Source organism: Canis lupus, chromosome 17 (genome assembly GCF_048164855.1).
Source record: "Canis lupus baileyi chromosome 17, mCanLup2.hap1, whole genome shotgun sequence".
In the NCBI taxonomy this organism is placed as follows: domain Eukaryota; kingdom Metazoa; phylum Chordata; class Mammalia; order Carnivora; family Canidae; genus Canis; species Canis lupus.
Genome location: NC_132854.1, coordinates 59657739 through 59674495, shown reverse-complemented (window position 1 = coordinate 59674495; position 16757 = coordinate 59657739). Strand labels below are relative to the sequence as shown.

General features: G+C 51.3%; 1 long non-coding RNA gene across 6 annotated transcripts in view; it reads right to left on the bottom strand.

The window, feature by feature from the left end:
• Positions 1 to 7094: 7094 nt before the first annotated feature.
• The window catches only part of LOC140608217 (uncharacterized), a 37251-nt gene continuing 27588 nt past the window's right edge, over positions 7095 to 16757 (bottom strand). For 4 of the 6 annotated variants that reach the window (XR_012010236.1, XR_012010238.1, XR_012010240.1 and 1 more), the window contains one exon: positions 9891 to 12020. This is a non-coding gene — a long non-coding RNA (uncharacterized lncRNA). Of the gene's footprint in view, positions 7983 to 9890; positions 12021 to 16757 lie in introns of those variants that run through there. The other 2 variants (XR_012010239.1, XR_012010241.1) reach the window with 1 other exon arrangement.

Here is a 16757-nt window from a genome sequence, read left to right as displayed (position 1 = left end):
TGGATACCTCCTTCTTCTGCATCCGGACCTCAAATGGATAGCTTCTACAATTATATTTTATTCGCGAGAATTTCGTTTTTATTACTTCCTTCTTCGAAGTGACATAATTGCTAAGGCTAATGGAGAGATCCAAGTGTAATGATATTAAAGTCTGTTTTGTTTAACCGATTACATCGTTCAGTGTTCATCCTGGCTGGGGTGAAAAAAAAAGTGGAAGGTGAGTCAGCAAACGCTGAATTTCTGCTAACTCTTTAGGTCTCTGTAAAAATGAAGAAAGAGAAATCCTGAACTGTTTGGGAGAAGAGGGAAGTTGTAGCTGGAAGGAGGGCACTGGCACTGGCACTGGCACTGAGCGCGTTGTGCCCTCCTCCCCACCCCACCCCCCCAAAAAAAAAGAAAGAAGAAAGGAAAGAAAAGAACACGCAAAACAAAACTTTCCCGTCGCTGTGGATCAAAGGAACCGAAAACATGACCCACTTTGCGAGGGTTGTGCAAACACCGTGGCTTATATTGACCATTGATAAAGGCTGAGTGAGACCAGCCTCTGCGCGTGTCACAGTGGAGACGGTGGAACTGAGGGTACCCGCAGCTTAAGAAAAAGAGAAAGAGAGAAAAAAAAAAAAAAGAAGAGTTGACAAGCAGATGAAGTGGGAGAGGAGAGGAGGAGAATACACCCAGAAGCCGCAGCAGGCAGGTAAACCATCAAAACCTCAGCTCCAGCAGCTAATGAAAAAACCAATCTCAGTCCAGTCCAGGGGAAATGGTTCTGACGCAAGCCTGATGGGGAGTCTGTCGGTCGTGTTTCTTTTCCGGACTATCACCAAAGGAAAAAAAAAAGGGGGGGGGGATTTCGAGGTTCGGCCAAATGTTTTGACTGGGAGGCCGAGGACGGGACGGAGCGTTTCCTGCTGCACCGCCCGGGCGGCCCCGCGCGGCCCAGCACCCTGCGCTCCGGAGGGAGTCGGGGGCTCGCGCTCCGGCCCGGGCTGCCCCGCGGGGCGCGGAGGGAGGGAGGGAGGGAGGCAGGGAGGGGCGAGCCCGGGCGGGCCCCACGTGCGCGGCCTGCGCCGGCCGGGAAACGCGCGCAGCTCCTGCGGAGCCCCGGGATCCGCGGCCGCCCGACGGACGTGGGAACCGGGCGCTCCAGGCCGCGCTGCGGTCGCCCCGAGGCCTCCCGTGCACCGCGCCGCGGCCTTCCCCGCAGCGGAGGTGCTCCACGTGCACGCGGAGGCCGCGCCCGCTCGCCGGGAGCCCGGGGGTGGGGGTGGGGGTGGGGCGGGGTAGGGGGGGTGGGGGGGTGGAGCTCCCGCAGAGGTCTCCCGCCCGCGTCCCGTCGGGGCCCGGCGCGCCCCGGTCCCCGCTACCGTCCCGTCCGAGGTCCCCGCGCCCCCGGCCCTCCCCGGCATCGCACACTCCCCACCCGCGCCTGCGCCCGTCGGGGCTGACCCGGGCACCCCTCCGCACGCCCGCTGCGCCCCGGACCCCCTTGCAGCGCCGCGCCCGGGCGCAGCGCACCCCGCCCCCACCCCCGCACCGCCTGGGGCCCCGCCTAAGGCCACCTGGAGGGAGGGGGCGGGACGCGCAGCCGCGGAGGGCACAGGTGGGGGAGGGGAGCAGGCTGCTGGTGCATTCTCGAAACTTCGGCGACGCCTGGGGAGCTTGTGCTCCCCCGCAGGAAGGCTTTCCTGGCGTCGCGGGGAGCGCCCGAGTCGTGCCCGGCGCTGACTGCGAAGAGCCGCTCCCCTTTCCCAGCTCCTTTAAGGACATCTGATCTCAGCCCCGGGCCGCCCGCTCCGCTCACGAAGCCTCGTCCGCCGCCGCCGAGAGCGACCCCAGGCGAAGCCGAGGAGGGAGAGCGCCGGCGCGGGGCTGACCCACACCAGGGCGCCCCGAGGCTGGCCGAGGCCCTGCGGGTCGAGGCCCCGCGCGCCGTCTGCAGCAGGGAGGCCCCGGGGATCCGCGCGGGGCACGCTGCCACGCCTGAAGCAGGCGTTCCCTTTTCCAGATCATATTCCCCATAAAATCTAAAGCCAGATGCATCGCTTGGGCAAGTTCCCATTTCACCGCGAAAAGCACAGATTTGTTTCCAAACTGGACTCCAAATCGAGGTTTCTGGTGCGGGTTCCAGGGGGAGTGCGCAAGGTTGGGCTTTCGATGGCTCAAGGGACTGACCCGGGCTGGGAACGTTATTTAGGCGCTTTAGTTTCAACCTAGACCGGGCGACGTATCATTTGCGTGTGCGGAGTTTGGGGGGGGGGGGGAAGGAGGAGGAGGAGGGGGAGGGTGCGGAATAAAAACAACTATGGCTTTCAAACCCGTGCATGTACTTTTTTTTTTTTTAATTTAAGTGGGATGGAGAATAGACCAACTGCATAATTACAGAAAGTGGTTCACAACAGTAAGCTGCAGGGGGGAAAACTTGCAAGAAAGTGAGAACGGCCGCCAGGTATGAAGCCAGAGGGCGAGCATGGTGAAAGCAGGTATTTTTATCAGACTGCTGCGTTAGAAACCGCTTCTGCTGAATATATATATATGTATATATTTTAAGAAATAGATGGTTTTCTACAAAAGGATGGCTAGCCCAAGGGTCCCTAAGCCTAAGGGTCTGTTTCACCTGTAGCTCTCAACATTGTATAAAGAAATTTGGGTGGAGTGCGCAAGCTTTTTCACAGTTAGAACTTTCTGGTATTCGCAGTTGTGGTGGGAAAGGAAGGGATCTAAACGAACAACGCCAGCCTGGGATTGACTGGTGACCGTTACCAGCAGAACGTTAGCAGGAAACCAAGACTGCCTTCCCAAGGCTCGCCCGAGCGAACTCAGTTTTGCATCTTTTAGAATTACGGCTGTTTTAAAGTCACGTTGCTGAAGTGCACAGCCGGCAATGCGGGGTCGACACAACGCAAAACAAGCACACACAAATCCCAATTTATTTGGAGAGCGAAGGCGCCTCTGACCTGCTAGAGCTGTAACAGGGCGGGCGGCGCGGGGCAGTAGGTGCCAGCCTGAGAAAGCGCAGACGCCACGACCCGCACAGAAAGCCGCGTTCCCACATTCCACTCATTTAGAATCAAATGATTTTTTTTTAACACTTGCCACAGATACTGCTACAACCAATGTACCATTAAATGGAATAGGGTTAGTTGTTTATTAGGGTGAGGTGGTGCTTTCCCGGCGTGTGGCTTGAGGGACGTGTCCTGGAGTGACACAGCGAGCCTCTAGGCCAGCCTTCCAGGGTTGGGCCATTGCAGGGGTGCCTGGGGAAGCGAGGGCGCGGCTCGGGACTGGCCGCGGTCCCCCGAGGGATGCTCGATGGTTGTGGGGAGGGTCCCTTCACCTCCTGAAGACATTCTCAAGCCTTCCCTTCGGTGAAACAGGCCGCCCACGCGGGGCCGCGCCTCCTCCCAATCTGCGCAGGCCGCCTTTGTCCGCGCGGGGACAACCAGAGGATATGTCACCAAAGTTTCCTGAAATCTTTAAAGCACGCGGCACTCTGGTGTTTGCGGGAAGCCCGGGGGCTTGTGCACCGCCCCCCTGGGCCTCTGTGGCCTCCGTGCGCCCTGGCGGGCCCAGGCCTCAGCCGGGCATCCGCCTCCAGGGGCCAGCGCTCGCCCCGCCACACTCCCTGGCCTCCGCGTCCCCTCGCACAGCCTCGTCAGTCTCCGATTGCAACTCCAGACCCAGGCCAAACTTTCCCTTCGGGATTGGCGTCCGCTTCTCGCAGGGGGAGGAGGCGGGCTGGGGCCCTCGGGTGAGCACCGGGCGCCGCCAGCGCGCGGCTCCCGTGCCCACCGTCGCCTCCCCACCCCGGGCCCTGGCCTCCCGCGGCCGTGCTCGGGGAAGCCCGGGGAAGCCGCTGAGCCTGATGCGCCCGGGCGCTTTCGTTTTACTTTCGCTCCCTCCTCTCCGCAGCTGCAAAGACTGCGGGATGACAAAGTGGGGGTGGGGTGGGGGTGCGAGGCACGTGTCCCGACAAAGTGGCGGGGACACCGCGGCTTGGCCCGAAGCGGGAAGGGGGAAGGCAGGCGAAGGCTCAGGGCTCAGGCCTGGCCACCCCTGCCACTGGCAGGCGCGGGAGAACCAGGAGGCCCTGGCTGGCTTTCATCCTGCAAACCAACGTGGCTTGTAGGTAGGGATGCAACAAAATTGGCGCGGAAACGAATTCGCCTCCCTCGGCAGGCTGGGTCTTTCCCCCACGGAAGACGAGACAGAGGAGAAAGGCGGGGTGAGAGAGAGGAGGCCTGGACCTTCCGCTACGTTGGAAGAGACACGGGAGGCACCGAAGCCCTAAGACGTGGAGCGGCTCCCCCCACCAGACCCTGCGCCCCGTCAGGTGCCAGGGGACCGGCCGGCGCGTCGTCCAACTTGCTGCGGGTCCGCTCGCCTCCGCGCTCTGCAAACCCGGCAACCACGGTGCAGCTTTTCTTTATTTGTCCTTGCGTCCTCTGTATGGCGAGCGAGGCACGCTGCTCGATTTTTAAACCCATGGCCTAAGCTCTCCCCTGCCTTGAAACAGACAGACAGACAAGGCCCAAACCTGCAACAGTTTGGCAAGTGCTGGCACACTCCTTGGGGGCCCGTGCGGCCCGTGCGGCCGCGCTCCCGGGTTTGGGGCGAGCGCAGGGCAGCGCCTGGAAGCGCGGCTCGCGGGGCGGCCGGGGACAGAGGTCCCGCCCCCGCGCCCTGGGCCGCTCTTGGGCCCGGGCGAGGCTGAGCGCACGGGTACGGGCTCTCCAAACTCCTTGCAAGAGAACACGAGCCTTCCAGGCTGTTTACCACACTGTCCAGCTGCCCGGAAAGGTCCAACGCATTTCCTGCGCTCGTCCCCGCTCAGCCTGGGCTTCCCTGCACCCGTGAGCTGAGGGGCTGAGACGTTTTACTCCCGACTCGGGCAAGTTCAACTGCGATCTAAATAAATTAAGAAAAAGGGCCATGGGGCGAGAAGGTAAACTAGCCTCCAAGCAGCTCCTTGCAGCCGGGGTCGTCCTAAGGAAGGCCTTCCCCTCGTGTTTACCTCCCTCCTTGTTTACATGGAGCTCAGAAGCGGAGGCTCTAGGCCGGCAGGGAGCTCAGTTTCATTTCGGGGGTATGGCGGGGCCTATCATCTGATCAGGTTTGGATGCAAAGTTCGAACGCTTTGCTCACATCTCTAACTTCCAACAACTCCTTAGAACGCTCTGCTCCGTCCGCCGCCGCCTGGGTCTGCGGACGCCCGGGTCCCGAGCGGCCCCGGGGGCGGGAAGGGAGCTCGCGCAACGCCTCGCTGCACCTGCGGAGTGCGTCTCCGCACGTCCCGAAGGGGCCGCACCGCGCTTCCCGCGCTCGGCGGGCCCGGGAGCCGCCGCGCCCCCCTCCGCGCGCCGCAGCCCCCGCCCTCCGGCCGCCGTGCAGGGGGCAGGGCGGCGGGCATCCCGGGGCGGCGGCCGCGCGGGGCACGAGTCGGGCCCCCGGCTCCGGGGCGAGGCCCGGGCGCGCGCGCGCCGGGCGGGGGAGGGCGCGGCGGAGGCCCGCGGGCGCACGGCGGGGCGCGGCCGCAGGGGTCCCGGCCCTGCCCGGGCGGGGGGAGGGGGTGCCCACGCCGTGCGCGGCGCTCGGGCGGCCGCCGGGGCGCCGGGGCGCGGGTCCTCCCGGGCGGGCACGTGACGGGGTTGGCAGCGCTCGGGCCGGGCCGGGCCGCGGGGAGGGGGGCGGCGGGCGGGCGGGCGGGCGGCCGGGGGCGGCGGGCTCGCGGAGCACTTGGGTCGTGTGCTGGGGCTTTTCTCTCCCCGGAGCCGGCGGAGGGAGGGGGAGGGGCCGCCGCTCCGCCTTCTCCTTTTCGCAATGTTGACGCAATCTATAAATAGTGGAACAAAAGGACCAACTTCCTCGGAGCTTTGCTGAAACTGCACAAAAAATCGAGCCGGGGGGTTCCCTGGTCCCTGGCGACGGGGCGGGGAGCGCGGCGCGGGGGAGGGGCGGGCGCGGCGGCGCGGGCCCGAGGGGACACCTGGCCGAGCCGCCGCCGCCGCCGCCGCCGCCCGCCTCGGGCCCCGCGCGCCCCAGTGCGCCCCGACCGGGGGTCTTGCTCCGCCGCCGCTGACAGGTCAGTGCGCACCGCCCCTTTCCGCGCGGAGGTTCCTCGCCCTCCCCCGAGCCTCTACTTTTAGAAGGGAACTGGGGGGGACGAGCAGCAGCGAGGCAGTGACAGCCGCCGGAGCCGCAGCGCCAGCGCCAGCGCCAGCCCGGGGCTCCCGGCGCCTCGTCGTCCGGCCGGTCCCGCTGGCGGCCGCGCGGGGCAGGGGCAGGGGCAGGGGCAGGGCCAGCGTGCGGCGCGCGGGGGGCGCGGGCGGGGGCGCTGCGGGGCGCGGGCTCCGGGTCGCCGCGCCCGCCCCGGCGGGGACCGCGAGGGCCTGGAGGCCGCCGGGCGCGCCTCGCCCCACTCGGGGCTCGGACCCGGCGTCCCCGCCTCGTCCTGCGGCTGCCGCGCGAGGGCTGCGCGGAGGAGACCCGGGCGCGCACCCCCGGCTGCGGGGCCCACGCACCGGGCGCGGCGGGGGCGGGGCGGGGCGGGGGCGGGCGAGCCTCCTCCGGGCCGGGGCCGGGGCCGGGGCCGGGGCCGGGGCTGGTGCGCGAGCGGCCGCCGTGGCGGTTACTCGGGGCGCGGGGGAGGGGGCGGAGCTGGCGCTGTTGACAGCGGAGCCGGGCGGGAGGGCGGGGGAGGGGGAGTCGGCGCCGGGGGAGGGCGGCGCGCGCGGGCTCGGGCGGGGCGGGGCGTCACGTGACGGCCAGACGCCCCCGCGACGGGCGGCCGCGGGGTGACGTCAGCGCCCGGCCGCAGGGCGGCACTTCCGCCCCCTCCCCCACGGCCGCCCGCCGCCCGCCCGCCGCGGCCGCAGCCCTCTCGGAGCGGGGAGCGGGGAGCGGGGGGCGGGTGGGCGCCGGCCCGGGCTTTCCTCGCCGCGCGGGGCCGCGCCCCCCCCCGGGCACCCCGAGGCCCGGGCCGGCCCCCGCCGCGTCCCATTGTGCGAGCGCGCGGCGCGGGGCGGGGGCTGGTGCCGGCCCCCCGCGGCTCCCGGCTGGGGGGAGGGGGAGGGGCGGGGCTGGGGGGCGGGGGGGTCGCGGCTCCAGCCGCCGCCGCCGCCGCCGCCCCGCGCTATTCGGGGAAACTCGGGGTTTCGGTGACTCAGCGCCGCGCGCGCTATTTATAAGTCGGCGCGTTGCTGGCGGCGCAGTCCCCTCCGTCGGGCCCGGGCGCGGCGCGGCGAGCAGCTCGGTTTCCGCGACAATTCAAAAGACCGTTTTTGTTGGGGGTAAAAAGCAGGAAAGCCGCGGCGGTTAGAGCCCGTGCTGCAAGTGCAGCGGCCGGGACGCGCCCTCAAAGTCGCCGGGCCGTGCGGGGCAGGTGCGGGGCAGGTGCGGGGCAGGTGCAGGTGGGGGTGCGGGGCGAGACCCGGGAGCGGGAGGCGCCGTCGGCCGGACCCGCGCCCAGCGCCCAGCGTCTCGCAGGCCCGAGGCGTGAACCGAGGGAAACCTGCAGGAGCTGAGAGTTCCCGTGGAGTCCTCTAACCGGAAGGGGTGCGCGGCGTCTACCTAGCATCAGCGCTCCCAACAAATCTAAATCACGCGTCTACCGTCCGAGGCCTTCCTGCCCAGAAAGTGCTATAAAAATGTACACTCCAGCCCGGAGTTCTGCAGTGTGTAAGCGCTGCACAAACACGACCGGTCATTGCTCGTTTTACAGGCTTTATGGTTTGTTTTGTTTTGTTTTTTGTTTTCTCCCATCCACCCCTCCCCCAACCCCAGTCGGGAAATCCAAGGGGTAAATGCTAAAAAGGAGCAGTTGCTAGGCTGGCTTCTTGGAGCCGTCAGTGCGCACCCAGTCAGCCCGGCCCCACACAGTTTTCCGTAGGGAGTGCGACCTGGAGTGTTTCTTGAAAGAGAGAAGGCAAGGCGGTGTCCCGGGCGGCGAAAGTTAGGCCCGCTGGGGGAGGACAGGGCCTCCCAAGCTGAGAAAACGAAGCAGCAGTGAGTGACCAAGGCCTGGAACTAGAGAGGGAGAAGGGGGCGGGGGGGGAGGGAGTGAAGGCAGGTGAGAAGCCAAGCTGGACAGAAGGCCACTCTGAACTTGATCCGGAGCCCTACAAGCTTTTAACCTTTTCGTAGACAGGTACCCTTTTGAGAACCTATGGGAAGCAATGGGGCCTCTCTCCAGAAACACGTACCTATAGATCTGGATTACAGTTTTGCACACATTTTCAAGGAGTTTATGAGTAAAGGATTACTGGGTCTCAGGATTAAACCTATATAGGAAAGGGAAAACCAAGAAAGGATTTTTTTTTTTTTAATGGAAATGCATGGTCAAGTGTGAAAAGATTACAGGTCTTTGAAAAGATTACATTGGTTGGGGGTCCTGGAGACTTGAAAATGGAATGTAAAACAGCCCGTAATCTAAGTGAGAATGGATTGGGACCACTGCTGTGTACCTAATGCCAGTGGAGATAGAAGAGGAATTAGAGAAAAGTAATTACAATGAGCTGGTGGAATGGGAAACCAGTTGTGTGGGGCAAAGGCAGGAGATCCCCAGGTTCCCAATGCAGTGTGTGGACTAGGATGAGGAGTGGGCCTCAGGTCCAGGAGGAAGAACGTTCTTCTGTCCCTGTGGACTTTGAGCCATCAGGGAACTATCCCCAGGAGGGTTGGAAGTAAAGGCTGGCTCTCTGGAGTCATTACAGTATAGACGATAACTAAAATCATGGGGATGTATAAGATGGACCTGTGTCAAGTGAAGAGAGGCCTGCGAGGAGAACCCTGGGAAATGCCTATATTTAGGGGAAGGGGAGGAGCCAGAGGAACCTTTCAAGGACAGGACACTGATGAGTGACTAAAGACAGAATGGTGTCTTTAGTGTATAATAACTTTGGTCAGTGAATCCTGCTTCCTTGATAAGGAATGAAAGTACACTATAGGTCTGGTCTCTTCATAGGATTTAAAAGTCTGTGTATTCTTTCAGTTTTGAAAAAGAAAGGAAAAAAAGCACCTTTCCAAAGATTTGAATTCAGAAGAGAGATGAGGGCAGGAAATGATTAAATCTTGCTTTCCCTTCTTTTCTGAAACTAGGGATACCTTGGGGAGAAGAAAAGGAGAAACAGACTCAGCCTTTCTCTTTTCCCTGCTCACATAACTAAGCCTTTAAGGAAAAGGAGTTTAGATAGGTCCCCATTATGGTATTTTTTTTTTCTTCCTAACGGCACTTGAAAACCATACTTTATTGCCAACAATTAGTACTAGGAGGTGCTAAGGTCTCAGTCTGGCTAAGAAAACAAGGAAAAGTGGAGGGAAACCATTTTCTTTTGCTTCCTCCATCTCCCTCCTACTTGTTAGAGCTAACCTGAGCTAGAACTAGTCCCTACAAACAGGGACTCAAGCACAAAACAAATCACCCCAGAATTTACTACTTTACTTGGATATGCAATCTGGGGAGGGTTCTGCAGGGGCAGCCTGTCTCTAATCCACTTGGCCTCATCTGGGACAGCTCATAGGCTGGAGGCTTGCATCATCCGAAGGCTTGTTCACTTGCGTGGCTGGTGATCAGTACTCACAGATGACTGGGACCTTAGCTGGCACTACAGGTCAGAACACCTGCACAATGTCCTCTCCTTCCGGTTTGGGCTTTCTCAGAGCAGGGTTGCTGGGTTCCCAGTGTCTCAAGATTGAGAGCCAGGTAAAGCTGTATCACCTCCTACAACCTATTCTTAGAAGTCATGCAGCATCATACCCATTGGATTCTGTTCGTTAGTGAAAAATCACTACTGCCATACACATTCTAGAGAGGGGAATTACACTCTTATCTTTTAAGGGAAAGAGCATCAAAGAATTTGCAATGTGCTTAAAATCACCACACATTATACAGATAAACAGATTTATAAACAATGTATTATATATTAAAAGTGTTTAAACATAAGAAACCAAATATTGTCTTTTGATATCAGAATGAGATACAAAATTGCAGACATTCCATTGTTACAGCAAAGCTAATTCTAAACCAACCCAGTAGGCAGTTGGTCTCATAATCTTTCCTCCTCCTCCCTTCTGACCATTCTCCCCACTCCAGGCCAGGCCCCCTATACAAGATACCTCTCTCTCCCAATCCAGGCAGGACCCCCCCACAGTGGCTATACTTCCAAAGTGATGATCAGGTCCTAAAAGTTTTTGCTGTTCCTTCCTTGAATTATCCCTGACTTTGTACCTCACTAGATCACTGGGAAGGCCATCAGTGACATGTCTTTACTTCTCAGGGTTAACAAGCAAAATGCTATAGAGAGTATCCCAATAAAGTATTTTATAACAAATTCATGTTACATAATTAAGATGACATTTCTTTAAAAGAGCTATGTTTTTAGGTATCAGGATCTTGACTTAGGCTTGTTTACTCATAAAACTCAGTAGTTCCAAAAGGGATGTGAGATTTTAGGTATCTAATAAGAATCTGCATGTTGCCTTGAAGGTGATAAACCATTTGATGATTTTATGCAAAATTTAAATGACTGTTCTTCCATGTTTACAAGGCACAGTGCATTATTTTTCTTTAAAACCAGTACACATAATTATTTGCTTGGTAAAGAGGCTCAAGAGTTCTCTAAGGAAGTGAAAATACTACCTTTCTTTGAGTAATCAAAATAAAAAAATCTTTTCTTATAACCTAGTATATTTTTAAATTCTCCTAAAGCTGATATTATAATTTATACATATTTGATGTTCTCTTAGAAAGATTTCATTTACGACTTAGAAATAAATAGTGCTTTCTTGGCTTAGAAATAGAATTTTAATAATTCATGCTCTCCTGAGGGCTAATACCTCTACATGTTTTGGTCATTCTGCATAATTATTTATAGTTCTATTGAGTCAGAATCACATTGTGGGAATATATAGTATGGAATACAAATTTTAAAATAAGCACATCTAGATAATGAGCAAACATATATTTATGAACCCCTCTATGTATTTCGATTTTTGAAGAAGCATACATGTTTTAAAAAGTAAAATGAATAAAATATATCTTTGTTTTTAAAGGTTCTTATACAGCAATGATAAAAAAGAAACTGACACAGCATTCACATTAAACTAATAGACTTTGTTATCAGGCCCCAAACTGTTCCTAATTCTGTGATTTCATAGCTACCATGGAGGCAGCCCAAAGGAGCTTAAGTAAACATTTTTAAATTACGTAATGAGATTCTGAGGGAGGAAGAACCCCAACCATACTGCGCCATATAGTTTTACAGATGCTATTTCCCTGCATGCCAGGATGCTTATTACCCTATCTATAGAATGACTTCATAGTAATGATAACATGAAAGAAAATTAACGTAGGCAAGCAAGTCTGTTTCTAAGGCATTGAGAATGAAAGCAAGGTTGAGGTAGTTATTTCAAAGTAGTTATCTAGTAAATGTTTTTCTTGACTATAAGCTAAGCATTTAGGAAGCATTTTGGAAAGTGCTATAGTGAAAATGGCACATTAAGCAATAAATCCAATATGATTTCAATAAAGAAATAAATTCAATAAGTAAAATAGGATACTGCTAGCTTATAGTAATAATGCTCTATTTACCACTACATTAAGAATTAAATACAATCTCACCTTTTTTTTTACTAAGTAAAATAATTTGGATCCTTCCTTATACTATTTTTCTTCACCTTTGCATGTGTTCAAAATATAATTTATTTTAAAAGAAATATTGCCAAAGTCAATAAAAAATACATTTCTTCACCAGCTGAGTAAGCATCACAGAGAAGACAAAGAATATTAGATCTTTGAGGCAGTAAAGTTATTAATGTGAGTATATGAGCAAAATTGCAATTTTATCAAATTCAATTACACACGGAGTCTCCCCATCAGATTGACAAAGATTGAAGATAAGTGTTAGTAACTAGTGTTGCTAAGAAGGTGTTCAAATTTACAATCACGTTTATTACTATATTACCTTTCTTGGGTCTTAAAAATGTCCAAATCTTTGATACAGTAGTTCCACTTCCAGGAACCAATCCTAAAAAAAATAAATACAAAGTCAAAGATTTATATATATTCACTACAGTATCTATACGGAGGAAAAAATCTGAATATTCAAAAGTAACGGAGTGGTTAAATGAGACATGATGATCAATCTAATGGAATATTATGCAATAACTAAAACTACTTAGGGCCACAGAAAAATACTAATAGAGTAATTCAATGTATAGTTAAATTTTTTAGGTTGTAAAACTACTTCTCATTTATTTGAAAATGCACTTATATGCATAGAAAAAGGATGGGGAAAATATATCAAAGTGTGATTATGGTAATTTTACTTTTCCTTTTTAGAAAATGAGCACAAATTATTTTTTAACAATCAGAAAAATAAATCATTAAAATTAAAAGATCTCCTCCCAAATATGTAAATCAAATGACATACATTTATATTCTTACAACACTAGGATATTTAATAAAGTAACACATCATATTAGTTACTCTTTATTAGTACTTTCTCATTTTGTATGTTTACAACAACGTCTACCAGTGAATAATCTCTGTTTTTTAAAATCAAATTAGAGGGGATCCCTGGGTGGCTCAGAGGTTTAGTGCCTGCCTTTGGCCCAGGGTGTGATCCTGGAGTCCCGGGATCGAGTCCCACGTCAGACTCCCAGCATGGAGCCTGCTTCTCCCTCCTCCTGTGTCTCTGCCTCTCTCTCTCTATGTCTATCATGAATAAATAAATAAATAAATCTTTAAAAAAAATCAAATTAGATAAAGTGTAGGCAAGTAGAGAGTATTACATGAATGGTATATTCTGAAAGGTAGCCTTTGGTGGAAAAGTTGATTTAAGAAAAATTTAGTATAGGGGAGCCTAGGTGGCTCAGTCAGTGAAGGTTCTGCATTGGGCTCGGGTCATGATCCCGGGGTCCTAGAATCAAGCCCCACATGGGGCTCCCTGCTCAGCGGGGAGTCTGCTTCTCCCTCTACTGCTCTCCCTGCTTGTGCTTTCTCTCAATATATCAAATAAATTAAAATCTTTAAGAAAAAATAAAAATTTAGCATAGTCAAAATCCATCTGTAAAGCTATAATGGCTGGATCTATTTTATAAGTTTTATAACAGTATACTTAATATTTTTTTATTCTAAATTGTGGTAAAAAACACATAGCATAAAATTTACCAACTTAACTACTTTTAAATGTACAGTTCAGTAGTACTAAGGAATTCACACTGTTGTGTATAAAGGTGTTTTTATAAAAATAATAAATGTTCATAAAAATAATACAGGTTCACTTATAAGTAATTTAAACAATAGAGAAAGTTACAGGAACATTTAACAGATTTTGCCATCAATTTTAAATGAATGTTGCTGTAGGCATATTTCTATGCATTTATATAAATATATTTAAGATCAAACGTATACTATAAGTTAAAAAGTATTAAATGTGAAGTAATTTGGTAGTGATAAAATAAACTGAAGGAATTGCTGAACTTTTAGGAAAATGTTTCTTTACTACAAGAGATCTTATTTCCTAAAATATCTGAAGTTTAAAAAAGAGTTTGGAGACCTTTTTTATCTATGTTTCAAGTTCAGAAATGCTAATAGACTCTGCTATGAAAAATATATTTTTACATCATCCTTATTTTTACAAAGTCACGGTTTTAATGTTTATTAAAACAAGGCTTAATGTTTATTTAATGTTTATTATGTTAATTATAATCCTAATTTCTTTGATGATTTGGTCTCAATCTGTATCTTAATCCAGTGCTTACAATCTGGCTTGATTCTCAATATCCTACTTAATTAATTTTGATTGATCAGTTATTTGCTCTTCACTAAGTAGTTGTTTTCTTTTCTTTTTTTTTCCTACAAGGATCCATGGATTCTGTGTTTGCCTTTTTCATCAATTCTCAAATGAACTTATTTAGATGTAATGGTTTGGGGTCACGCTGCCTTTGCCTTGAAACTGCACAGACATTTTTCCTTTGTTTTCTGGCTTTGAATATTGCTTAGAGGAAGTCTAAGGCCAGCACGATTTCCTCCCTCTTGATAAGTTATTTAGCTTTCTGCCTGGAAGTCTGAAAAGTTTTTCCTTCATTCTTTATGGTTAGTAGCTTAACCAGGATATGCCACAATACTGAATACTACATGTCCATTATTTTCTGCAGATTCAGTTCTTTCGTTATTTTGTGGAAATTCTCTTCTGTTGCATCTTTATGTGCTTTTCCTGATTCACTTGTATTATGTACTCAGGGAGATGAATCAGGCTTATGTTATCTTTGTCTCACATATGATTTTCTTTGCAATGACTTTGGTCTACTTTTCTCTTATATTCACTGAAATTTATTCAATTCATTTGTCAACTGGAATTTATTGAGTGCTAGCACCAGTGGTAAATAAGATCATAATCCTGCCATGAATAAGCTTTCAGTTAAGGACTGGAGAGGGAGAAATAAACTTACAACAATGTCAAGTAGTAATAAGAACCCCAGGTAAGAAATTGGAAGGATAGGGGAAGGAATTGTGCATTTTAGATGGAATGTAAGAGCAAGCCTCTCTCTGTAAAATGACATCTGGGAAGAGCTCTAAATGAAGTGAGGCAGTAAGCCAGCGAAAGACCTGGGCAATCCAGATGCAGAAAAAGAGAAAGTACAAAAGTCCTATAGTGGGAAAGTGGTATGTTCAAGACAGAATCGTTAGAACCAAATGAGTAACCAGAAAGTGGTGAGAGATGAGACAAAAGAAGTAGACAGGACAGATCACAAAAGGGGTTGTCAGCCCTAGGGAGGAGGCTGAATTTTGTTCTAAGTGTGATAAGAAGCAGGGAAATGATGTATGCTTCAAAGGAGTTATTCTGGTTGCCGCTAAATATTTCAACAGCGATAACTGAGTATAAAGAATTGGTCAGATAGGTGCTGTAGAACTGAAAATGCAAAAAGGGAGCACTGAAATAAGAGCGTTAACTTCAGGAAGCAGCCACTACCTTTAGTACTGGATAAACACAAGGAAGACCTGAAGTTAATAGGGGAGACTCAGCAGAGCTGGAACCCTGGCCTCAGAAGACATAGGGTATGTTGGGGCTGGTTCTAGGAGAGTGAAAAATAGTTGAAATTTGGAGCTGACTGCCACTGTGAGGGTGAAGGTCCATAACTAGGGCAACCTTGACAGGTGCAGAACGCCAACAAGAAGTAGTGAGTTCTTCTCCCTTCTCTTTTTGATTTTCAGTCTTTCTCTAACACACTTTATTACCAGAATGCAGCAAGAATTCAGCTGGCAAAATAGAAATGTAGTTTGCAGAGTCTCATCCTAGCATCACAAAATGTATGAGTGTGGAAGGGTTTATTATTAAGAGATAACAGGGGATCCCTGGGTGGCGCAGCGGTTTGGCGCCTGCCTTTGGCCCAGGGCGCGATCCTGGAGACCCGGGATCGAATCCCACGTCAGGCTCCCGGTGCATGGAGCCTGCTTCTCTCTCTGCCTCTCTCTCTCTCTCTCTCTCTCTCATGAATAAATAAATAAAATATTTAAAAAAAATAAAAAAAAGAGATAACAGCTTAGTAGCTGGCACAGAAAGGAATTAAGGATGACTTCTAGATTTTTGTCTTGAGCAAAGGGATGAAAATATTGTCATTTATTGACCTATGGGAAGACTTGGAGAGAAGTAAATTGAGGGGGAGAAGAAAATTAAGAGGTTTTGAGTGTATTAACTTTGACGTCCCTACTAGCCATCTAAGTGCAGTTCCTAGGTAGGCAGTTGGACAGGAGTTCAGAGTTCAACAGTGATAAGAGGGCTAGAGTATAAATTTTAGGATTCCTAAGAACATCTGCATTAAAAAAAATTTTTTTTGATGAGATGATCCAAGGAAAATAAATGTTGATGGAGAAGAAAAAAAGGGATGAGGAATATGCTGGTGTCCCAAACACCTAAGAAGAAAATGATCTAGCAAGAACGTAATCCGTGATTTCAACAAGCGCGGTTAGGTGGGGTTGTGGAAACAGTAATTGTAATTGGAATGGACTGAAGGGATAATGTAAGGCGAGGAAGTGGAAACTACAAGCACGGTCTTTGAACAGTTTTGTTATAAAGGGGAGTAGAAAAATGGGCTTAGTAAGGAGAGGGGGACATGAGGTGATGCTGTATTTAGAATGGGAAACATTACAGTATGTTTACTGGTTAGAATCATCCAGTAAAGAGAGAAAATGAGGATGCAGGAAATGGAGGAGATAATCACAGGAACACAACCATTGACTTTATAAGAAAACATGGAATGGGGGCACAGGGAGGGGGTGAGCATGCTTATTTAGGAACAGGGATAGTTAATCCTTTATAAAGGAAGACCAAATAAATACAGAGGAGGAGAAGTTGGTAGACGGGGTTAGGAAAGAGGAGTTTCTTGTGACAGCTTCTATTTATCAATAAGAGTCTGAAGTCAAGAGCGGGGAGATGAGAGAGACTTAGAAGAGATGAGGCGTAATCATCTAGGAGAACAGAAGAATAAATGGACTAGGGGAATGTGCTGGGGTTGCCAGTCTTCCTTTATGTTGATAATTTGATTTCCAGCTATGTTTCATTTCTTGATATTCCAAGCGTATTTGTTTTGTCTTTTTTTTTTTTTTCGTATTTGTTTTGAAATAATAGTATTATTTTGGTCTTCATTGGCTTAGGTTGTGAACATTTTTTTTTTCAAAAGATTTTATTTACTTATTCATGAGAGACACAGAGAGGCAGAGACACAGGCAGAGGGAGAAGCAGGTGCCATGCAGGGAGCCC